The sequence below is a fragment of the Chrysemys picta genome, chromosome 15 (genome assembly GCF_011386835.1).
Source record: "Chrysemys picta bellii isolate R12L10 chromosome 15, ASM1138683v2, whole genome shotgun sequence".
NCBI lineage: Eukaryota > Metazoa > Chordata > Testudines > Emydidae > Chrysemys > Chrysemys picta.
Window position 1 is genome coordinate 17,941,861 of NC_088805.1, and position 25,368 is coordinate 17,967,228.

Here is a 25,368-nt window from a genome sequence, read left to right on the forward strand (position 1 = left end):
TCTGCACACTGATGAGAATATGAAATCCCATGGTCCTTAATGGCCACAAGTTGATTCAACATGGCCAGTCAGGGTGGGGTCACTAAGCCCTGTACTATCTGGTCTTTTTCTCTTCGTACTCCTTCTATTGCTTTTCTACAGCCCAGGCTTTTGCCATTTGTAGTTTTCATAAGCATTCTTTTCCATGCAGGCATCCACTGTCCTTGATAGTCTGTTTATTTTCTTAAATTCTGAACACATAATAACCATTGTGCTGCTGAAATGGGAGCTTATCTCTTTAGACATTTTCAAAGCATTCTCTATTTCTTTATTGCCCATCCTACCTTGGCATTTGATGCGCAACATTCATCTCTTCAGTGCATGTCTGAAGAGTTCAACCTCCTATTTAGCAACTCTGAAAAGCCAGTTCTTTGACCAGTAGGACATCATGAGCGGTTCCTTCTTCCCCTTTCACAGCAATCTTTTAGAACCATCAAATACAATTCATAGGAGTTCTGCTGAAGTTTTTATTGCCATCCCCTTTCAATCTAAATGCAGGACCAAGATACATACTCACTCAGTAGGCTGGAGGGAGTAGAAACGATCCATCACAGCTGGTATTGCTGTATCTGCCTTCTTTTCACCATACCAAACTTGTCACTCATTCTGCATACTGGATAGAGTACTAGATAGGGACTCAGAAGACAGAGGGTTTATTCCTAGCTCACCCACTATTTTGCTGGATGACTGGGGATAAACCATTTAAACCTCCCTGTTTTTCCATCTCGCCATCTGTAAAATGGGACTAATGATACCTATACCCTTCGTAAAGTGTTTTGAGCTCTATGAACAAAAAATCATCATGTTAGACTCTTACTCTCCTACATAAATAACACCAGTTTTCCCCCCAGTTTCTGCAAAAGCTACATCACATACGGCATATAGTTTAACTCCTGCTAGGAAGATATCATCTGTGTACTGAAATTCACTAGAGCCAAATCTCTTCCCAATTATCTAATACTTGGTTTATTTTGTTACATCACAATAACGGGAGACTAGAGCATGAAGGCTAGTTTAATCCAATTTAGCAAAGTTCTGCTCATCTGCTTGATTGGGGAAGAGCAATGTTTCTGATGATCAACTAAAGCACCATTAGTTATTCACAAGGATAGATCTTAAATAATGAAGAAACATTTCCATCCCCAAAATTTCTTATTTCTATGTAGTGAGAAGACTCAGTTCCATGAGATTAAAAACCTGCAGTTCATATAATCACCACACTATGAATTAAAGTGTGTTTTTACAAATATTTTTCTAATAGTACATTCATATATGTTTTGAAAATCCTTTTTTTCCCCTCACAGAAACAAAAATCCCTCTTCAGGTCTCCAAATTGAAACCAGCTGTATATCCACTCCTCCAGGTCAAACCTCAACTCCTGACTATGTCTTGTTACTGGAATGAAAGAGAAATGTGGCTGGCATAACAAGTACAGCACATTAAAGAATGCTCTAAGTCAAGTGAACATACATCCTGCTTAGAAGTCCAGTTGCAAAATACAGCACACTTCCACTTCTGCCTCATTGCAAGTTCTGATCATCTACTTACATGCACATCTACGACTAAGTATCTACCACCCTTTTTAGCATCTGTAGCCCACCATTGGTCTACTTGACAAACCTACAGCTAGCTAGCCTTTTTGGTCAAAATACTACTTTTTGAATCCTAGCTGCTGAAATCTTTAATTTGAAATCAGTGGACTCTGATTTGGTTCACTTCAAGTATTCATTCTTTGCTGCTATACAGCCACCAGAGCAGTGGTCTTGCCATCTGGCACACTAGTGAAGGCAAGCTTGTGTAACAGGATCTGCTGGCAGTCCTTGAGGCACACAGCCAAATGGGTTTTGACTGTCTAATTTTGTTACTATTCTCCATCACAAGCACCATGGGCTGTTGGAGTATTTTTCCCCCATCATGCAGCAAGTTCTCTTTAATTAAGGCATTCAAACCACTCTCTCAGCTACATTAGCACGAACACATTTTCAGAAGTGTAGAAACTGGAATGACTTTGGAGGGGAAACGAGACACCCAGCTACCTGAAGATAATCCTATGGTATGGTGCTCGGCTCTAACTGATGATGCTGTGTCAATGTCAGACACAAAATAGCCTAACACCAGTCACTATGGCAGTTTAATTCCCTAGTACCAGTTGTTTACAGTAAAGAGCCATTTGGCTGCTCAGTAAGGGAAGCATTACAAATATTTAAGGTATTAATAAATGACGCTAATTTATGTAGTAATTGGGTACATACAAGCGGTTCTTTGGACTACATGTTTGACTGACTTCATTTTTTAGTTTAAAATTTCATCCAGAGCTTTATTGGATAAAAATACTCAAAAAAGTGCCTAAAATGCTTAGAAGCTTGAGACACATTGACGTCCATTGTCTCAAGTCAATCAGGTGCTTTGGAAAAGTTTACCCGTTGTCTTTACCAATTAAAATAACTTGTTTATCTAGCCAGGTACATCCAGAAAGAACGTCATTCTTTCCAGTGCAAATGGGATATTTTTGGTCAGGTTCATTTACTGACAGACAATCACTTATGACAATGGGATATTTCATCACGTATGCTGGGTGGTGCAGAAGTAAAAGCAAGGAACAGGAACTGGCCAATAATGGGAAAAGAGAGCCACTTGGGAAGCATTTTCCTCTCCCCTCTTGCCATAGAAGCCCATCTGCATGATCAGTGAATAGCTGGAACTTTAAGAGTCCTAGGAGCAAGGACGGATGAGGTGGAAACAGAGTCATGGAGCGGTTACTCTACATCACATCATCCCACAGAAAACTAGCCTCCCACATTCAGTTGGACTATCCCTGAGATAAAGATGAATGTCCTCCTCCCTTCCTCAGGTGATGGTGTAAACAGGTATAAATCAGGTTCCCTCCCTATGGCAGCAAATGATAACACATGGACGGCATGGGCCTGGATAGGGATGTCCTGAGTTCTAGGAGGTTGTCTAATGGATTTGGGGCCCATCTATTCTGGTAGGGGGTCCATGTCCCCATGCCACATTCCCCTTGGTGTAACACAAACTACTTCCTGATGGAGATGACATTTCAGGATTTCTATGAGATTTATTGGAGTTTCTCAGAACAGTTTTTCCCCCATCTGGAGAGTTTTTCCTTACAGAAGGGGATAGGATTTAGGGCAGGCTTACCTGGTTGGATATTTTGGAGAGATCTTTTTTTAAAATATTCTGTAAATTCAGACCAAAGCATACTGGTATTGTGGGAAAACCAAACAATTTCATTTCACCAGCTCATCCAAGCTTGTGTTAAGTGAGCCCTCCATAACCTCAGAAAATGTGTAAGGCAGACAAAAAAAAACCCAAAACTTATTTAACTCACGTGGCCTGGTCATAGATTTGAGAAGACATTTGCTAGTGGTATGGTAAGTGGGAAAATAAGATTAAGCTGCTCAGCAAAAAAAGGTACACTAATTTCTAATGGATCTTTTAAAAACTCCAACTTCTCTTAGGGAAATGCACTTTAAAGCATCTTCCCATTAACTACATTTTCACGAGTGCCTCCTAAGACAAGAAACAGTCTCAAAGCTTAGGCAGATGTACAGACCTGGCCTTGTCTCCATGAGTAGTGGTGTAGACCTTGTAACTGCACTGCACTCCATGCTAGGTAATTATGATGTGCAACAGCTTGAAAGTATCACTTCACAGAATCTGCATTTCTATCATCAACTGATGCAGTGCCGGAGAAAACGGGAACTCATAAGCAAAATTTCCCCGTATGACTAGGCAAAGAAGATCTCATCGTCCTTCCAGCCTAGGCAGTCTGACAGGTAAGTCCCATTTAGCATTACCACTGCTTGCAACTGTATCACGTCATGCAATATTTGGTGTTTTTCTTAAAGCGCCAGCCTCTGAAGAGAAGGGATTACACTGCTCTACAGCCAAAATGCTTCTGAAATAAATGGAGTCAAACTTTACTAATTCTGGGTCACTGAGAACGAAAATGATGCTTAAAATTGTTGATTGGCTCTAGTTTTCAAGATATGCTATTGGGTCAGTATATACGACCCTTGACTTGGGAATGGCGGAGGATAAGTGAGTTATAAAGGGAAGGGATCTCAATTTAAACCAGAAATGACTAAAATACATCTTTGACTGGATCTATGAATAAATCTATGACTGGGTTTGGACAGTACTTGCTTTTTAGGCAAAACAATGAATGATGCCATCTGAAGCTGGTATTGCGTCATACATGATATGAATTGCATCATGTTATTCCTAGAAGTCATGGATGATGCAATCATAACGAAGCTTACATCACTCTGCTGAACAAATTGCCCTCTTTCAGCTCTAGAAATCATACAGTGTCATGCTCTCTTATTTGTCAGTGTTTGATTTTGCAAAGGGACACATTTCTGTTTAGCCAAAGTGAGCAGAGATGCCTCGTACTTGTGTGAACAGTGCAGATAACTTCTGCTATGTTTGTGGTGAAGTGACTTTTGCATCACAAAAGCGCAGTATAACCACTATGGTTAAGAAAGCCTATCATCTTTATTTTGGCTGCAAAATTGGAGATCAGGACAAGAGGTGGGCCCCACACATATGCTGCGACACTTGTGCAACAAATCTTCGCCAGTGGTTGAACAGGAAAAGGAAATCTATGCCTTTTGCAGTGCCAATGATTTGGAGAGAGCCAACAGATCATACCAGCAATTGTTACTTCTGCATGGTGCCTCCAGTTGGGAAAGGTGTGTCAAAGAAGAAAAAGTGGACTGTGCATTATCCAAACATTCCATCAGCTATACGCCCAGTACCCCACGGAGAAGGACTGCCGGTTCATGATGCACCAGAATCATTCTCACTTGAGTCAGACGAGGAAGAGGATGAAACTTCTGGTCCTGAACCATCAATGTCACAGGACCCACATTTTCTCCCATCCTCCTCCTCTGAACCACACCTCATAACACAAGGTGAACTGAATGACCTTGTCAGGGATTTGGAACTACCCAGGAGTAAGGCAGAGCTGTTGGGCTCCAGACTACAGCAGTGGAATCTCCTGGCAGGTGATGTTAGGGTTTCCATGTTCCGTGACCGTCAAAAGGATCTTGTCCCATTCTTCTTCATGGAAGGTGATCTTGTAGCCTGCAACAACATCGATGGTGTGATGGCAGCCCTCAACATCATTCACGATCCAGATGAGTGGAGACTGTTCATTGATTCATGGAAGACGAGTCTTAAAGCTGTTTTACTGCATAATGGCAATGTTTTGCCATCAATTCCAGTTGGTCATGCAGTCCATATGAAGGAAACTTATGTCAACATGAAACAACTTTTGAGGTGCATAAACTATGACCAACATCAGTAGCAGCTTTGTGGCGATTTGAAGGTTGTTGCTCTCTTGCTTGGTCTGCACACTGGATTCACAAAGTACTGCTGTTTTCTCTGCGAATGGGATAGTCGTGCAAGAGCTTCCCACTACATCAAGGAAGATTGGCTACTCCGACAGTCATTGGAGCCTGGGAGGAAAAGTGTTCAGCATGCACCGCTTGTTGAATCAAGGAAGATTTTGTTGCCACCCTTACACATCAAGCTGGGTCTGATGAAGAACTTTGTCAAGGCCATTGACAAAACACAAGCAGCTTTCAAGTACCTCCGTGGAAAATTTCCAAGGTTAAGTGAAGCTAAGATAAAGGAAGGTGTCTGTTGGTCCTCAGATTTGTAAACTTCTTCGAGAGGATGCATTTGACCATGCATTGCGTGGTAAGGAAAAGACGTCATGGAAAGCCTTCCAGTTAGTGGCAATAAATTCTCGGAAACAACAAGGCAGACAACTACAGGTTGTTGGTGGAAAACCTCCTCAAGGCATACAAAAGCCTTGGTTGCAACATGTCACTGAAGATACATTTTTTGCACTCTCATCTAGATTTTTTTCCACCGAACTGCGGAGCAGTGAGCGACAAGCACGGCGAGCGATTTCACAAGGACATTGCAACAATGGAGAAACGCTATCAGGGCAAATGGAGCCCATCAATGCTTGCAGACTATTGCTGGACAGTGACAAGAGATGCTCCATTTAATAAATACAAGAGACAAGCCAAGAAGCACCGAGTAGACACTGAATAGGACTAAACTATGTACATAATAGTTTTTTGCCTTGTGTTTCATAATAAGTTTTATTTATATAACCCTTTTGCTGATTTTTAAAGTGTTACATAAACAGGACAGGTGAAATATTATAATGTAAAGCAACCATAAACACATGAAAAGACCTAGGTTTACAATTTATGATTAAAACTCTACTATCTACACAATATACATAGACATAAAATGTAAAAACTTAAATATCTTAGAAACAGTAGCCAATCAGTTGTTTTAATTGTCATATTTGAATTCAGCACATCAAAATACATAATAAATAGCACATTTTATCTCTGAAGCAGACGACTTCTCAAATATTGTAGACCAGTGTTACATGAAACTCAACTTTCATTTAAAAAAAATTGTTTGTAGTCCTTGTGATGAGGGAAAAGAAGTTTGAACACAAACTCTAAAGGCTCAACAACCCGAAGGCAAATCAGAAGATTCCAAATGTTTAAATGCTCATGATTTTTAAATCAAATTTTTATAGCATGTAAGTTTCTGCTAGAGTTTATGTTCAGGGAAGTGTATTCATACTGGAGAAAGCAATCAAGTCATTTACAAGAAATAAACAAGATAGATTACAAGAATTACTGAAAGCCCCTAAAAGTATGAAATGCAAAAGTTTTATTGCACTCTAACCCCTGACTAAGGGTTCGACTGAGTCAGGACTCTATTTAAAAATGCAAACACTGAAAAAAGAAGCCTCACTGTGCATTGCAAGAACAGCACAACAACATACACTATGCATGTTCTATGCTTCACCCTGAAAAGGTGCCAACTACTCACTGTCAATGGACGTGGCGAGTGCTCAGCACCTCATAAGAGAGAAGATATTTCTTCTGCGCTTTTGCAGAAGGACGTGGCAGGGAATTCCATATCATGGTCATTGTTTAACTCACACATATGGCCACAAAGGCATGTCTAGACAGCAAGATAAAAACAGAAGAATGCATAATCTGATACAAAATACCTAACTATAATTTTGCAGGTTAAAAACAGATTACCAGAGTAACAGATTAGCATTGTGTGAGAAAAACAAAACAAAACAAAAAATGCTGTTTTGGTTTCAAATTTCTTAGCAATCATAGGCAGGAGCAATTAATATTATAGCCAGGCTAGGGACTTTGTGTCTGAAAAACGCTTATCCATATGCAGTAGTTTCATTTATAACTGATTATATGGATAATACTCTATTTAGGATCAAATTATAGTCCCACTGAAGCATGAGGCCCTGTATAAGAAAACCAAATAAAATTTAGTACTAGTTACAGATACAATTTATTCTTTCTTCAGTTTCAGCACTATGCCCAACATATATTCTGGGTTTTTTTCTGAAATTCAGGTAATAAAAGGAGAACCGCATATGACACATGAGAAGGGACTGCAACATTTTGAGGCACGTAGCATTACTCTCAAACTGAACATCACACTGGTTTTTCGACTGAGCCATGCATGGCCAAGATGCCAGTTTATTATATGCCTCATGTCAGTGGGCAGGACGTCACAAGCCATGAAATGTTGCATCTCGGCTGCAAAATGATGCAGAGATCACTGAGCAAATCTATGGTAGTAGCAGGACTATTTTATGGATTGCAACACTCATAAGATATTGGGGGGAAAAAAAGCTGTTTATACAGCTTTATCACAGTGCGTGGCAATTTACCGACATGCTAGAAGATCCCTGTCCCATTGTTACAAATTAAAGAAAGACTATTATGGTTACAGATGAAAACACTACATATGGATGAGTACAATCTCGTCAAGACTTTATGGACTTAAAGCCCCGCTCCCCCTCCCCCAAGAGTCACATATCTGTACGATGTCCTGAAGTACAATATTTTGCATTCAGATCTTTGAGCTGAGAGATGTGTGAAATTCCATGCAGACAGGCATCTTCCTCTTGGCTATGTATCTGAAGTGGCTTGTATTCCAGCAAGCATATTACATATATTATGAGTCTGAAGCATGCTTCCAATACTCTAAATTCAGACCTAGTATGCAAATACTTTGCATGTTGCCTAAAGCCTCACATTTGTGGTTAAACCTCACTGTGTTTTCCTTATCTCTGAGCATGGGTGCATTAGACACACACGGACCCAATGTACATTTTTGGAAGACTGCAGCATCTCCGGGGAAGAGAAGTTTTGTGCTGAAGTTGTTATGAGCCCTTCACACTCTGGTTATTCCACTTTATGGTGTTATGAATCTCTGACTAAGAATCATGCCCTAAAAGTTCCAGGACTGGCCCGTAACTGCTTGACCAACAAAGGAAGTTTGAGGACTGCAGCACTCTAAGCGGGTGGGATGTTTCAGCAATTGAGATGGTCAAAAATAGAACAGACTCCTCAAGGTTATTTCCCAAGAGTCTCAGAATGCAACAATAAATACTACTATACTGTTCAAACAAAAAAACGACAAATCCCAGTCTGGGTTAATTCTTCAGCCCCATAGTAACAGAGTGTGGAGTCCTCCTTGCTCTAACATTGCCCTGTATCCCAAGAACACAACTGGCCATCAGTCTCAAAATCTTGCTTCATTATCCTCCCCAAGCATTTGAGGGAAGGAGGAAGCAGAGCTGGAGTTAGGTCCCCCGATCTACCAGTAACAAGACAGCACCTCAGTTAGGGTTGCCAATTCTCCAGGATTATCCTGGAGTCTCTAGGAATTAAAGATTAATCCTAAATTAAAGATTATGTCATGTAGTGAAACCTCCAGGAATGTGTCCAACAAAAACTGGCAATCCTAATCTCAGCACCACGTCACACTGCCAGGATCAGACGATTGGCAGCCTGTGTGCAATGGTCAATTGCCAAGTTGCAGTCAGGAGACCGGTAGCAAAGTCAGGATATCAGGGGGTCAGGGTCAGGCACTAGGTCACAGACAGCAGGCAAATAGCAAAAAGTCAGAGACAAATCAGGGTCAGAAATCGGAGTCTAGGGTCCACAGCAAAGCCAGGTCTGGAGCAGAGGCAAGCACAGTTTACGTCATTGCTCAGATAACTCCCCATGTGGGCTTCCTGGTTTATATACCGACATGAGACAACCAGTCAGTCAGCTCTGAGGGGTCACCACTCAGGGCCTGCTGAGTGGTACTTCCTGCAGAGTTTAGCTTCACAGGGTCCTCCAGGTGAAACCCAGCCTAAGCTTACAATGCAGTGTCAACAGCTCAGAACCCCCATGATTCCACGTTCTAATCCCACAGGTTCTTACCCACACACGCCGACTAAAAGGCAAAGTCCTAAACATTTCAAAAGTGACTAATGATTTTTGGTGCCCACCTTGCAATACCATCGAGGTGTCAGATTTTTAGAGGGCAAATGCTCAGCACTTCCTCAAAAAATCAGGCCTCAACATGTCATAAGTTGGGCAGCCAAAAACTGAACCAACCAAATTCACAAATCACTGTTCCTTCTCAAGATGAAGCAGGAGCTTTGGCTGCATTATTTCTGACAAATCAGGAAGGAGAAAGGTGTGGAGAACAAGCCAGGTCTGCTTCCAGCAGCAGTAGGAGGCGCCGTTAATACTTCAGGGGATTTAATTTGTTCGTTTCTCAAGTTGGGAAGGAATGGAGAAGTTAAGGAAGTGACAATGGCAGCTCCTGGAGAAGAGAGGACATCTCTTACTGCACCCATGTCCTTTACAGGGTGTTCAGAAATTAGGACTCTGTCTACACCTTTGGCATACAGCATGAACACTGTAAAGTGGGCCCGGAGGAAATTCATCCTGGAAATAACGACTAAAGCACTGCTAAGCAAGAACCACTGCATGGAATGAAGGAAGCATGGGCCCCTCTTCCCACCCTGCTTTGGCCAAATAGCCTGTTATTCCCCTAAATGAACTGCTTGGTTTGTGGACAAAGAACCTTCTGTCTAGAAGACAGAGGATAGGAAGCCAGCAGGTGGTTCTGTGAAGATGCCAGGAGAATAAGTCAAACCCAAATTAAAGAAGGAACAATAAATTGCAAAAATGAAATTCAGCTGGTTCATAGAGAGGGCAGAAGAATATTTTTCACAAACCAAAGAGCTTTTTGCGCTCGTTGATTTATTAAATGGGTTTTCCTCTTTCTGTTATTACTTCAGGCAACGGTTGAATTATTCACTGAGTTTTAGTTGGCTCTGTTGTTTCTAACACACTTGGACCACCTCAGGGGGAACGAACAAAAAGGAGCAAAAATCTGTTTAAGTTAACAAAACTAACAGGACTGGGACCTGTTCATTTAAGTTTCAAAAGCACAAGCACCAATTCAAATTTCCCTTTTTCATAAACCTTTGACAGATGCAGCTGTGTGAAATCAGGACATAGGCAAGGCCACAAGCAAAAAAACCCATGCATTTTACCAATTTTCTAAGTTCAAATGCAAACTAACCGGTTCTTTTATACATCATTACAATAGTAGCAATCCCGCCTCTTTCCCTAAGAATGAGGTTGAACTTGGTCTTGCATGGTTTCACCCTTGGGGATACGTGCACAGTTTCTCCCTCCTTAAGTTCCAACCCCAGCCATTCAGACTGCTCCTTTCAACAATTCATCATTATTGCACAAGACCACCAGGCAATAGGTATTTAATTTAGAGGTCACCATCCTCCTTTGCCAACCTAAACCTTCAGAGTTTAACTGTTCCTCCTCCACAGTGACCTTAATCTATTGGCAGAGAGACTGATGTCAGGTTTTGAACCCGAGTTTTTGGTACCCTTGTGTGCAGAGTTGACATAAATAAATCAGGCTAGTGAAAACAATGCTCCCTTAGAAGACTCAGGAGGTACCATCCCAGCACTACTACTGGTTCCTGCATTCAGCTGCATTTTAGCTTTACAGCAAGTTCAGTGTGGCATTTAAATTCATAATAAAACCTGCATGATGCTGCTGTAATTGGTAGCTAGTTTCCAGACTTCAGCTGTGGAGGTACTTGGTCGTGAAAAAGTAAACAAACAGGTCCATAAAAGCTCCCACTGGCCTAGCAAAGAAGGAATGTCCACACCAGAAAAAGCATTTTCAGGTTAGCTCACAGCAAGCGAGAAACCAACCAACTGGAGACTGAAAAATGTATAGAGTATTTGATGGAAAGAGAGTTCTTTATAGCCACATGAAAGCATGTGGAAATGTACAAGACAGAAAATAGAGCATTTTTGGTACAGCTGATCATCCTGCTAAAACCTGAAGTCTTTCGTCATTCTTTCAATTTCCCTTTAAAAGCCCTTCAATCTTTCTGGGAATCATGATCCTAGAACTTCATTTACTCAGGGTATTTAGCTTGAGCCAGAAGCCAAGTCCTACAAATATCTATAATCCATAGCAAAAAGAATGGAATGGGAAAGGGCCTAATGAAGGGAGCTAACATTCTGGCTACAGAAGAAAAACGAAATTTTAAGTGATGTGGCAAAATTATAAACAAAGCAAGAGACAATTAACAGATCCTCTTGCTTCCGGTTGAAAGTGATAGCCCTACCTACTAAAATCATTTCACTGGTACCTTAGGAAGACATGTCAGACACATTAGAGCTATGGTCAGATCATCATGCATTTGTCCAGTGCTTGAACATGCATTGGCTTAATTTACACAAGACTGATGTTTCCAAACTACCTTATTTACAGCCTAACAGATGTACTGGTAGCTGTATTATTGTGGAGCACAGCAATCCAGTGGTCTACTAGGCTTTAACTGTACTTTCCTCTGTGGATATCTCAAGGGATACAACTACGACTGCCTTTAAATAGAAGCTGTTAATAAGGAGAAATAGTCTGAACATCAATAGCTATGTACTGAAATAGAGGTTCTGTGGCACATAATAGAAAGCCTCTTCAAAAATCAATAATTCACTACATGAGACTAAAATGACCTTCCACCAAGATGATTACATCAGTATTTATTCAAGTAGTCATCAGTTGTCCGTGCTGAAGATGACTGACTTAGCAAGAGATTTTGTGGACTCAGATGGCTGAAAAGTTCGAGTCTTGATTTACAACCCTCCCCCTCAGGTCAGAAAGGGAAATACTAATGCTTGCTCACTGTTTAACTCCCATTCCCTCTCCTTATGAAGAGTCCCATTCTCTGGCTGTTGAGTTACATCCTGCAACAGAAACATTCCACAACAGCTATTATTTTGGCTTCCTAAATTGATTTGTTTGCTGATTGTTTCCCATACGTTACTAGCAATGGCACAACAGATAACATTCTTTTCCAGGCATATTTTTATTTCTAACACTGCCTGCCTCTTGATCTTTTGCCCATTAAAAGTTTACCATGTAAAAAAAAAATTAGGTAAGGGAGGGTGGTGATTTGCCAGAGCGGCAATGAAACTTCTGCATGGATGCGGCTTGTCCATTCCAGCAAATCTATTGCTTCAGTGCTGGTTGTGGAATCTCTCTGCAAGCATACAAATGCATTTTGGTTTGTGCATGCTGAATAAGTGTACAGGGTAAGAATAAAATTATCCACTATAGTGATCCCAAAAGTATGCCCTAATAGCTATTAGGTGACAAGTACTCCAAACCTCTGAATCACATATGTGTAAAACAAACAATCAAAGCTTTTTTTATTTTTGAGTCTAGAATTTTGTCTTTTTTGTTGTATTCTGGTAAAGCCTCTTCACTCTAATCCACACACTTCATAATGCCAACTTTCAGGCTCTTGTGTCATTGGGAAATTCTCAGTTGAGTAACTTCCATTCAACCCTAGCCAAGAGCATTAGAATATGTATTAAGCCGACATTCCATTATCCATGAGCAGCACCCTAGCTAATCAATTTAAAACAAACTAACAATCAATGAAGTTTATTATGTGGGTTCAAAAAAAACCCCATATTGAGACCAGATCTTGAAACAAATCAAGACAAACATCACTGGTATAAAAGTATTCATGGAAACTACATGGGAAAAAAAAAATGTAGCTTCCTTCCATATTAGAAGTTTAAAAAAATCTGCCATTCATTTGTAAGATATTAGAGATGGTTCTATGGACAGTAAAAGTAGTTCATATAATGTAAATAAGGCTCTCCGTTTGCAACAAGCAGAGCACATTTGACAGACATTTTTCAGTATCTTTATTGGATAAATTAATTTTTACCAGAATTTTTCAGGCAGGTAATCAATCTCCTTCTCAGTCGGGTATGTTTCATGCCAGAGCTGGGCATGAAATTGACAGGAAGTAGTACAAATTGGACAAGGAGAGGCACAGACATTGAAGATTGCCTAAACTTGTATGCACCTTTTTTTTTTACAGTCTATGTAGGAGAGAGGCAGTGAGTTTGAAATATATTTAGTAAATTTACTACAGAGTTAGCAGATTTACAGGTTAAAGATGTTTTCATTAAAACAGACTTTAGATGCATAGAATTATTTGAGAGACATAACTCATTCACGTGCCCTTGAGGCAGCCCCAAAAAGAAGTTGAATCACATTAAACAGTCTCACAATGTACAAGCAACTAATTATTGATATTACTGTATAACAGGAGATCTTCAGATATTTAGCATCTGTTCATTTTAATGAAGACTGCATGAGCAGAGGTCTGAGCTCAATGCTACTATGATTAATTGGCTAAGCAGGAAACTAACATTTAATTCCCTCCACACTGACCCATTACCCTGCAGGATGGACACAAAAGCACATCTCTTTTCCCTGGCCTGTAAGGGCAGGAGATAGAATCACTATGAAAGTAACCTTGCTCAGGGGGAAGTGGCAGCCTCATGAAAAGTTTGGAGCAGCAGGGAATCTGAACGCAGTGAAAACTGCTGGGGAACTGCAGGCAGTCTCCCCCTAGGTGAGCAAATAGGAACCACTCTTGTTTTACCTTAATTTGCAACATTTAAACCTCTACACCAAGATTATTTGTAACCTTCCCCTTTCTTCCAGTCCTAGTAAAATACCCTTTCATTTATCTTCATGCCCGAGTTCTTTTTAGGATCCACCATAGCTGGCTGGTGCCTATAGGACCTAGCATTTCGAGCGCCTTCAGGGTCTGCCTGTGAGTTGTGGTACACCTGGTACATTACCAGTAACTTAGAGGTTTGGTGTACCAAAGCACAGAGATGTTGTAACAACTACAATACCATTTGTGCTTTGAAGAAAAAGATTCCTATCTACCATGATATATTGAAATCCTGATTTGTGTTCTTAAGGTAGGTGTGAGTGTGAGAGAGAAATAGATATCTGTGATTCTGATCTTGTTGCTAAAGTCAACAACCCAAAAGAAATGCATAAAAAGCTCTATAATATCCTATTCTAATGCAGATGCGAGATTTCAAACCAAAACCTTATCAGCATCAGCTTATTGAAGATGTCATCAAAATGCTATTTTACAATAATGTTGCAAACAACAAGTAATTGTAATCTAAAATTATATTTGTATTAGAAAAACAACAAAATAGCAGCATACATGAGGCATACTGCTTGAACCAAGAGGCTCCCACACAGGTTTTATATATCATCTCAGAGCACACCCTCCGCAGTGTCTGAACAACCTTGTTTTCAGACCTGCCTAACCTTCAGCTTTCAAGTCTGGTCCCTGTCTCCCAAACTCCCTACAGAGACCCCTAGCTTTTGGATGGTTGCCATAGTGGGGTCAGTGACCAAGATATATTCTCCTTCCTTTACCCAATAAACAAGTTTGGAAGAATCAGATTTTTAAACAGTAAATGGGGATTTCACCATGCACAAACAGGCCAAAAATATTTCCATTGATAATAACAGAAATTTACAGATAGGCAAAGAAAGAAAAATGCTGCTTGAGAACAAGTTTGATTTAACAGATACTTACTTTGCGTACTTTGACATGTGACACTGACAATTTGTGTTTTAACCGTTGGAAAGCTTTAACTTTTTATGGAATTGGGGCACCCACTCTGCAAGTTTTATGCATATTTTGTGCCTACTGCATGCACATTTAATGTAGATAGAATGCCTGGGGAAAAACTGCAGACAGACTTACCAACGTAGGCAGGTCTGACTTTAATACATCGGATACTTCCAAAAAATCTTCAACTTCTGCCTTCTGTGGATGATGCTCACAAGCAGCATTTCATCTGACACATCTCGCTCATGTGTCCACTTGGTGAAGCATTGTTAGCATTGCTGGTGACATGGAAACAGCTGAAGGGCCAGCCTTCAGGCCCACAGACCAGTGGTTTTCAACCTGCAGTCAGCAGACCCCTGAGGGTCCGCAGACGATGTCTAATATTGCCAAAGGGGTCTGCACCTCCATTTGAAATTCTTTAGGGTCCACATATGACAAAAGGTTGAACACCACTGCCACAGACAATCTACCTGGCACTCTGCCTGCTCTAATCTAAGATTGCTTTCCAAACATCCCTGGGCATTTGATCTGCCCCTGAGGCTGAAACCTCATTCACTTGCTTCCCTCCACAGGGAGGAGAGAAATAGCCCTGGTTCTGCTGCCCCTTAGCTTTCGTTGTGTTAAATAGGGAGGGAAGGAAGAACCCATGCAGCCCCTTCTCAGGACCAGGGAGCAGAGTCTGCTGGTGATGGCTGGTCTTCTGAAGAGACAGTGCACAACTCCCAGATGCCTTGGAGGGAACAAAGGAGAGAACAATCCCTCACCACTCAGTGAACTGGGTTGATAGACGAGTGTTTACAAAGTCAAGTGTTGGGGTATAGATTTCAGTTTTATATTTCTACGCTCTTGCCATTTGGCTCAATAGAAAAAAAACAAACCTACAGATTTTGTACTTATGGATGCGGAGATTTTGCACATAAAGCTCTGAACAGAGAGGATAAAAGCTGGGACTGTTTTCCAGACTTTGGGGTGACACCAATTTCTGCTACACTACGATGCCTCATTTTTATTTCTCATAAAATTGGCCAGCAGATATGCATCATGCAGAGTTGGCATTGAGAACAAAACTGATGGGCAGATCAATAAATAACTGCAACAGATATCAACTGGAGTCAAATTCCCCCCTGTGCTGATAAGGAGCACATAAATCTGGTGCTGGCTAAGTCCCACTTCAACCCTTAAGTAAGGGGTGGGCAAAGTACAGCCCACTGGCCACATCCAGCCTGTGGGACCATCCTGCCCAGCCCCCGAGCTCCTGGCCTGGGAGGCTCACCCGCGGCCCCTCCCCTGCTGTCCCCTCTCCCCCGCAGCCAGCACAATGCTCTGGGCGGTGGGGCTGTAAGCTCCTGGGGCAGCGCAGCTGCAGAGCCCAGCCTGACCCGGTGCTCTGAGCTGTGTGGTGATGGTGGCGTGGCCCGGCTCCAGCACCGCCAGCCACCAGTGCTCCAGACAGTGCGGTAAGGGGGCACGGAGCGGGGCAGTTGAATAGAGGGCAGGGGAGTTCAGGGTGATGGTCAGGGGGCAGGTGTGTAGATAGGGGTCAGGGCGGGAATAGGGGGTTGAATGGGGGCAGGAATCCCAGGGGGGAAATCCGGAAGGAGGGGGGGTTGGATGGGGCAGCAGGGGTCAGTCAGGGCAGGAGTTCCGGGGGCAGTCAGGGGGACAGGGGAGAAGGGGTGGTTGGATGGGACAGGGGTCCCGGGGGGGCCATCAGAAATGAGAGGTGTTGGATGGGACGGCAGGAGTCCGGGGGTGATCAGGGGACAGGGAGCGGGGGAGTGTGGATGGGGCGGGGGTCCCCAGGGGGAGGGGGAGCAGATAGTAGGTGGGGGCCGGGCCACGACCCCCTCCCCTAACTAGCCCGCCATACAATTTCAGAAACCCGATGTGGCCCTCGGGCCAAAAATTTTGCCCGCCCCTTCCTTAAGTGGTGCACAGAACTTGTGCTGATCCTTTATACACAGAGGATTTTTTTTAAGTGTTTTAAATTGAAAAAAAAAAAAAAAAAAAAAAAAAAAAAACACCACACACACGGGGAGGCAGCTTAACAGAGAAAGAAACAAATCCATGATCCAAGATCCTGTCAGATTCCTCCTTTAAAAAATAAATAAATAAATAAAAGCTCCATGTTTCAGAAGGATCTCAGTGCACTTTGTAGCTATTCCAAGTATAGGAGAAAAAAGAAAAATGAAGACATTAATATGGGTGGCAATGATGCCAGTAACCACGTTCCAAGAACTTCAGTGCAGGTATCAAGTATCAGAGGGGTAGCGTGCTAGTCTGAATCTGTAAAAAGCAACAGAGGGTCCTGTGGCACCTTTAAGACTAACAGAAGTATTGGGAGCATAAGCTTTCGTGGGTAAGAACCTCACTTCTTCAGATGCAAGTGGGTTGCACACCCACGAAAGCTTATGCTCCCAATACTTCTGTTAGTCTTAAAGGTGCCACAGGACCCTCTGTTGCTTTTTGCTCAATGCAGGTAAGGTACCTTGTTATTATATCAGCTGGCGCACAACCTGTGTCTACGTGTCAAATAAGAAAAGTGAAGTTGGAAGTACTCAAACCCGCATGAATAGAAAGCTCATATCAGTTCCAGGAACAAGCGAGAACATTTCTGCACTTGAACAGTATCGGTCACATAAGAACACACACAGTTCTTTCTGTCCCTTTAAATGCTAGTTATTTCCCGGGAGCATTTCCCAACAATGATTCTCCTACACTTGGCTAAATAATTTGTTGCCATTCCAAATGCCTCTGGAAACATCAGCAGGATCCACATACCACAATTAAAAGCTGGCGAGTGCTCAACCCCGCTGCTCAACTACTAAACACTGTTTGTTCTGCAATTACCATACAACAACTGCTCCGTCTCCAAAAATGCCCCTCCAGCACTCCATTCACCAATTGAAAAAGCTAGAACTTTGGGACAGTTGCACTGTCATACATTCACAGTGTAATTTCGTTGCAGAAAGCCTATAAAAGTTGCTTCTGCGCACTGTAAATCTATTTAGCTCTCCTGTTCATGGAGAGAGTGAGGGCCTTCCTTAGACCATTTTGGATCTCCAAGCCCCCTTCCTCCCTGCTCAAACCACAAAGGCACCATATGTTGCTGTGTCCCCAACTCTAACACTCAAAGAAGGATGAATGAGAATGCGTTTGACTTAGAAAATATATCTAAGACCATGTCTACACTAGAAAGCTGTATCGGTACAGATATGCCGCTGTAAGATCACTCATGTAGCCGTGTTTTGCCGACGGGAGAGAGCTCTCCCGTCGACATAATAAAACCAGTTCAAAGAATTGCGGTAGCTATGTCCAGGTTGGAGCAGAGGGTTTGGGGGAGCGTGAGGGCTCCAGCTGGGGGTGCAGGCTCTGGGGTGGGGCTGGGGATGAGGGGCTTGGGATGCAGGAGGGTGCTTTGGGCTGGGATCGAGGGGTTCGGAGGGGAATCAGGGCTGGGGCAGGGGTGCAGGAGGGGGTCAGACGTGCATGCTCCGGGCGACGCTTACCTGAGGCAGCTCCCAGAAGCAGCGGCATGTCCCCCCACCGGCTCTTACGTGGAAGTGCAGCTAGGCGGCTCTGTGCGCTGCTCCAGCTCCAGGCGCCACCCCCGCAGCTCCCATTGGCCGTGGTTCCTGGCCAATGAACTGGGGAACCGTGGAGTCATCGCTCAGAGAGTGGGGACGGAGGCAGCATGCCTGCAGAGCTGCCTGGCCACGCCTATGCCAGCAACAGCAGGGACAGGAAGCCACTTGCAGGGAGCTGCCTGAGTTAAGAACCCCAACTGACCTCAACATTTTTACCACGGACACTTGTGTCCATGTACAGACATGTTCCCAACCCCTGCACTAGCCTAAAACAGGAACACTTGCATAAATAAAAATATGAATATTAGAAGCATAACAAACCAACCAAAATCTTGGTTCTGTGAGCCCATGATAATTCTGACCCAATTTCAGGCTTGGAGAATATAATTCAGACATTTTCAAATTGAATGAAAATTGAGCCATATCATTTCACGCAAATTAAGGGTCTGTAAAGGTGTTTAACCTGAACTCCTATTGACCCCCATATCAAATGCACCCCCGCTGACCTGACAGAACCGAATAGCTCAAAGGGGGCTCATTAATGTCTATTGGGTTGATGGTCCATGAAATAGAGTCTCTTAAGGGGCAAAATGGGCTCAGCATGACAGATGCCTAGAGCCATTAAGGACTTAAGTAAAATATCTGCATTTAAACTACTTTGTGCTGAAGAGATCCACCATTATTATCCCCTTCAAAAAATTGTGGCACCTTCTGCTATCTGGTGGATCTGAAATGTCTGACAGTAGGACAGAAGAAGCACATTTTCATTGTGTGGGGCTGGTTTTGAAACCGATAGTTGTAAGAACACAAAATGGAATTCAGCCCCCCCAAAAACATACCCCTGTGCTGCCATCATTTTTGAAGGTTTAAACCAGACTCCTAATGCCAAAAATTCTACTTTCAGGTTAAAAAAAACCCAAAGGATTAATCTCTCCTTATTTCACTGTCACTAAAAATAAAATTATGACTTCTTAGTCTGAATCTTCTGCCTTAGCTCTGAACATATTTCTGCTGTGATGTACCCAAGTTTTCTTTAACAGTGGTAAAAATCTCCCCATAGGTATGGGTAAAATATTCGATTTTAAAACCTTAAACTCTGAAATAAACACGTTACCTCCATTGTGGGAAAAGCATGTTCTCTTCTAAGTCAACAACAACAACTAAAACTATTACCCATAAGCCTGTGAGGCACTGATGGCACCCGAGTTTTCCACATTCACGAAAGGAAGAAAAAGTCACTCTCAATGATTAAACTAGCTGATAAGGAACAAAGCAGAAACCTTATCAAGCACGTGGTCTTATTTTATTTGCCAATTTCGATAAAAGTGGTAGGGTATGGGGAAAATATCCACATATTTCATTTGCACTTTTGCACCTGTTTCCAGGAAGTCCAAAATGCTGTTTTTCAGAGTGTCTCTTTCTTCCCTCTGTGAGACGTCACTAGAAGGTAATTTTACATGCCCATAAAATCATAACCGGATAACACACTACCTGCATTTTCCCAATTCAGCAATGGATTTCCCCATCCCTCCTCTCCCCCCCACACTTTAGAGAGAGAGAGAGACAGACACACACACACACACACACTTACTTACTTTCCTTTTACATAATCCAGGTAGATTTTTGTTTTGTTTGTAGATTTGACCCTGGTCTCTAATGGTGTAAGAAATTAAACACAAAGTGGAACCCTTTTTAGGATTCTTGAGGGAGATGAGCTGAAGCAAAATATTGTATCTCTGCTAGAGAAACTGTGAAGTTAATTTATAAGTGGATCAAGAGAGCCATAGAACAATGACCTAACCACCACCATTTCACAATCAATTAAGTCAAATTAGATTTCCCTGAGCAAAAAAACAAAAAAACATTCAAGTGGAAATTGTAAATAGTTGAAAAGACCACAAACAGTGAATGATGACAGCTACCAATACCTGAAAGTGGACATGTCTTATAATGTTTTTCCTCCAGGCTGCTCAACTGAGCTTTCTCCTCCCATAACCACAAGGGTAAGGCAAGTTTACCATTTCAAAGTTATCTGTGGTTCAGTATTCCAAGAGATTTTATAATGCCCCAGCCATGTTTGGTAGAATATACCCAGTAAGGGTATATAAAAAGGTTTGCCTTTATAAATCTACTGTAAAACAAAAACAGAGACAGTCACTGTAGGATGCGCAGCTTCTCTGAAAGATAAGGCCTTTTATTCAGGACACTGAAGATGGATTTAGCTGCTTGACTTAAGTTTGAACATTTTGGCCTGTAATTTAAAATTGCTGGCTGTCGGCTTTCAAAAGTTAAAATGTGCGCATCTAGGAAGGGAAAGTCAGTTCAATTGTTTCAAAATATTGATGGATAAAATGGGATGTCTGCCATGATGCTGTCTCTACAGTGCCTAGCACAATAGTGTCCTGGTCCAAGACAGCTCATGGGCACTATAGTAATAGAAATAAATATTGAATTAATAATAATAAATTAAGTCAGTTATGAAGAGGGCTCAAAGAAAGATGTCAAATAAGACAATTAGGTTTAAGCCTGTAAATCTGGTAGACGCTGGGCTGTAAGCATGTGAAGCACAGTGCCATAAGGAAAGTAAGATTGCCTTGGACAATTTTTCGGCATATTTTTCCATATTTTTTGGCATATTTTTTCTGCCACACTAATAAGGCAGCTTATTGAATCTAACTTCATTGTTATGTAATGTAAATAATGAATGTATCATCATCCCCTAGAAGAAGTCCCTTGAGTGTACTGAAAATTAATTCAGGCCCCAATCAATCAGTGAGGCTTAAGTGCTTTACTGACCGGGGATCTCAATGGATCTCTTTTGTAACCTCTTTTGATGTTCTTGAGTCAGTCTTCAGATAAAGCCACATGTTACCTAAATGTAAAAATGACCAATGTATAGTAGGGGATAAGCAGAGCCAGTGATGGAGCAAGATGTGGTGATGTCAGCTCCAGGTTAGGTCTGTGACACAGAACTGAACCAGGGGTAAGCTTTCATCTCGTGTGGAGGAGAAGAGAGGTTTTGGAAGACAAAAATACCTCAAACATAACTATCATTTTTTTGCTCCAAATCATGTCAAATAAACAAGTGTCATTCCATAGCAGCTCCTAAACTGTAACGTAACCTCGGCAGTTTTTCATAACCATCTAACTTTTAGGAAGTAACATAGGATTTTCTAGGCTACCCATAAGACTTGCTGATTTTTGTTGGCGTGTTCAAAGCAGGCCTGGGCCATCACCTAAAAATAGCATCAAAAATATGCTGAAAGCTGTTTTAGCCACTGAAATTATTAAGCACAAGCTTTGTTTTTTAGAAGTATAGATCTGAATTCCCCTTCCTCTCTAGAGTCTTCCCACTTGACAGACACCAAGAAAGAAAACACAAGCAAGGACTCTTAGAATAGCCTCCAACTGCATTCAGACCTGCAGTGACTATAAATGGAAGGGTAATACTAGTGATCTTTACTCAGGACTAAATAAAGGGACTTCACCCAGTATGACTGTCTCATTGTGACACAAGACAATCAGCAAAAACAAAGACGGGAGTTTTCTGTTTGCCTTCAAGATGCCAGCAAATGCAGATAAAAGTAACATTTCAGTACAGTCCGTCTACTGGACGCCTACTGATTTCACAATACAGCTGTCCAAAAAAACAAAAACAAAAAAATATCACAAGAAAGCATGATTTAAGGCAAGAAGGAAAGACTTGAAAAGATTTTACACCCACACAAAATACATTTCAGATAAATAGATCAGTGCTTAGAAGCAGACTTTGTGAACTAGGAGATTCTTAGCATCACTCAAAACACAGAAAACAATAACATTATCCAATGATTAATAAACTTGATATTCGCCTGGTCCAAGAACACCTGATTGCTCAGAGTTTAAAGATGTGAGGTTTGATGGTTAAAATAGGTCTCCCCTCCTTCCAACAAATTCTCTCTATCTGCTTTTTGGCAAGAATAAAAAAAAGCCCCCAGAATTAAAACTGTTGTCCTACAGTTAGATTCTTCTAATGCCCGTTAAATACAGAGGTTGTCCCCTATATAATCTCAAGGTCATATTCACCTCATTCCTTTTTGCACAGCACAGCATCTATTATATCTAGCATTCTGCTACTTATCTTGAGCACAATAAATTTGTCAGAGTTGCCAATAGATCACAGCTCTAAAGTGCATTTTCACTGTCTATTAAGTAAACAAAAATATCTTTTAACAATGTATTTTAAAAGCTAGTATAAGTACATGTGTGATCCGCGGTACATATAAACTACATCATCTCTTTCAAATATCCTCTAAAAAAAAAAAATTTAACTATTCACACAGGCCCTTCTTCTCTCCATCAATAATCATTACATACCTCCCCTCTCTTTGCAAATGTGCAACTTGTCTAATTAAGATTATATGCTCCTGAGGGCAGGAAATATGCATCATTGATGGCCCTAGTCCTGTAAAATCAGCTCCACGCAGGAAGACCTTGGTGCACAGGTCGTTCCAATTGTAGGATCAGGAACAGAGCTGGCGCTAGGCATAAGTAGACTAAGCAATTGCTTAGGGCCCCAAGCTGCTCAAGAAGGCCCCCTATTCACTTTTTATTAAGTGTTGGGCGGGGGCAAATATTGCTGTTTAGGGCCCACAATGGGCTAGCACTACCTCTGATCAGGACCTCTCTTTGTAAAATGCTGTGTAAACTTATGGCACTAAAGAAATATTGTATAACATGCAAAATATTTCTATGCCAGAATGATGGCAGCTATGTCAAATCTCTGTGTGTTGCTAACTTTGTCCACACTGTATTTCTACAATTAATGCCACCTCATTTCTAACACATTACCCTACCATGTAGAAATGACTTCTCAGATTACAACAGGTTGACGTCCAGTTTCTCATGAGTTGTTTGTTTCCTCATTTAGATTGAAGTTTTAGAGTTACATTATGTTCTAATATGCCTCACACTAATCCACCCCCTGGCCTTGTCATCATCATCATCAACTATGGAAATTTATCCAATACGTTGCATGCTTCAATAAGGACCGGATTAACCCATAAGCTAATAAGGCTATAGCCTTAGCCCCTCCATTCTATATTGAAGTAACAGCTGAGCAATGGTAGCGGGGCCATCGGAAATTTTGTCTCATTAGACATTGTTTTGTACAAATTAATCCATCAAGATTGTAAATTCAATTTATGGTGGTTGTGATTCTGTCTTTGTGGGCTAAGTGTCTGTAGGCCCAAGCAATATTGAACTTTATACACAGTAGATCTACTCTGGACAATAGAAGCCATGTCGAAGAAAGGAGGATGGCAGAAATTGAAGAAGGCCAAAGACAGACAGCAAAGACAAAAGGTAATGCTGAAAGGTAGTCCTTCTCTAAAGTTTTCTCCTCCTACTAAGTCTGGTGATGAGGAAGTTCAGGCGAATACCAGCCCAAGTGAACCTGCTGAGCCTGATGAAGAGGAGCAGCCTCCTATAACTCTTCTAGCTGCAGTCTCACTCCACTCCTCTGAAGACTTTACTACTGATATCCTTCTCCAATGATCCAGGTATGTGGGACATGACTTCTCAAGATCTCATTGCATATTGGACTGAGAAGGTCCCACAGAAATGCCAGAATCTAGATGCTGATTTTTCATTGACAAAGCAAGAGTACACCAATCAGAATCATTATCTGACAAAATCAATGTTTGAATATGTGAAGCCTAACAAAACAGATTGACAAGCGAGAATGGCTCATCTATTCGGCCTCTCAGAAGAAAGTGTACTGTTTTTATTACTGCCTGTTTTCTGACACCAAAAGGTGGGGAATGTTCTGTAAAGGCTTCAGTGATTGGAAGAATACTGTATACATTACCAATCATGCAATAAGTGAGCGGCATACATTGCCAGTTAGCAACTACCATGCCTGAAAGAAGGTTAGTGGCAGAATTGATACTCAAATGGAAAACTAGTTTTTGGAAGCTTGTGCTGATTGGAAGAACGTTCTCAGATGTGTAGTTCAAACCATAGTTTTTCTTGCTGAGCTTGGGCTGCCATTCCATGGCTCAGATGAGAATGTTGTATCGAAACACAATGCCAATAACCTTGGCATTCTAGAGCTAATTGCTAAGTTCAAACCTTTCTTAGCTCAGCACATCCATGAACATGCAAAACATGAAAAAAGGCCATACAAAATAGTCTTTCATAAATATGATGTGATGAATTTATTGCACTGCTGGCAAAGACAATGCTACCAGCCATTGTAGATGAGATCAAAGATGTGGGATATTTTTCAGTGTCCGTCAACTCAATACCAGATGTGTAACATGTAGCTCAGCTGACTGTCATCTTGCATTATGTGGTAGCCAGCGAACCAGTTGAGCATTTCATGACCTGCATAAACATCACCAGCCACACAGGGTAGAAACTTGCCTTGTACCTAACTTGATTTCCTCACCAAAAATGGGATTGACAGCAGCTTTTGTCATGGCTAGAGCTATAACAATGCAAGTAATATGAGTGGCAAATATTCAGGGATGCAGGCAAAGATAAAAGAGCGCAATGCTTTGATTGATTACATCCCATGTGCTGCACACTCACTCAACTTTGTTGGCCAGTCTACCGTGGATTGTTGCGTTGAAGCAGTTTGTTTTTGGATTTGTCCAAGAACTGTACAATTTTTTCCTCTATCTCAACCAGTCGTTGGATGATTCTTAGAGATTCACTACCAAAGGGATGCCCAGTGCCCAAATCACTCTCAGGAACACGGTGGTGTGCCAATGCTGAAGCTGTGAATATAGCTGTATTGGTATACCCCAACAACCTTGAAGCACTAGAGAACATCAAGGATGATGAATCTCAAGAATCAGCA

The 25,368-nt window shown here is 41.6% G+C and overlaps 1 protein-coding gene across 22 annotated transcripts in view; it reads right to left on the reverse strand.

Moving 5' to 3' along the window:
• The window catches only part of ARVCF (ARVCF delta catenin family member), a 437,864-nt gene that overhangs the window by 161,395 nt on the left and 251,101 nt on the right, over window positions 1–25,368 (reverse strand). Inside the window, exon 1 of one of the 22 annotated variants that reach the window (XM_065568014.1) lies at window positions 6,934–6,954. The exons of the other annotated variants lie outside the window; for them this stretch is intronic. The gene's annotated coding sequence lies outside the window, so the exon portion shown is untranslated. Of the gene's footprint in view, window positions 1–6,933; window positions 6,955–25,368 lie in introns of those variants that run through there. 22 annotated transcript variants of the gene reach the window in all.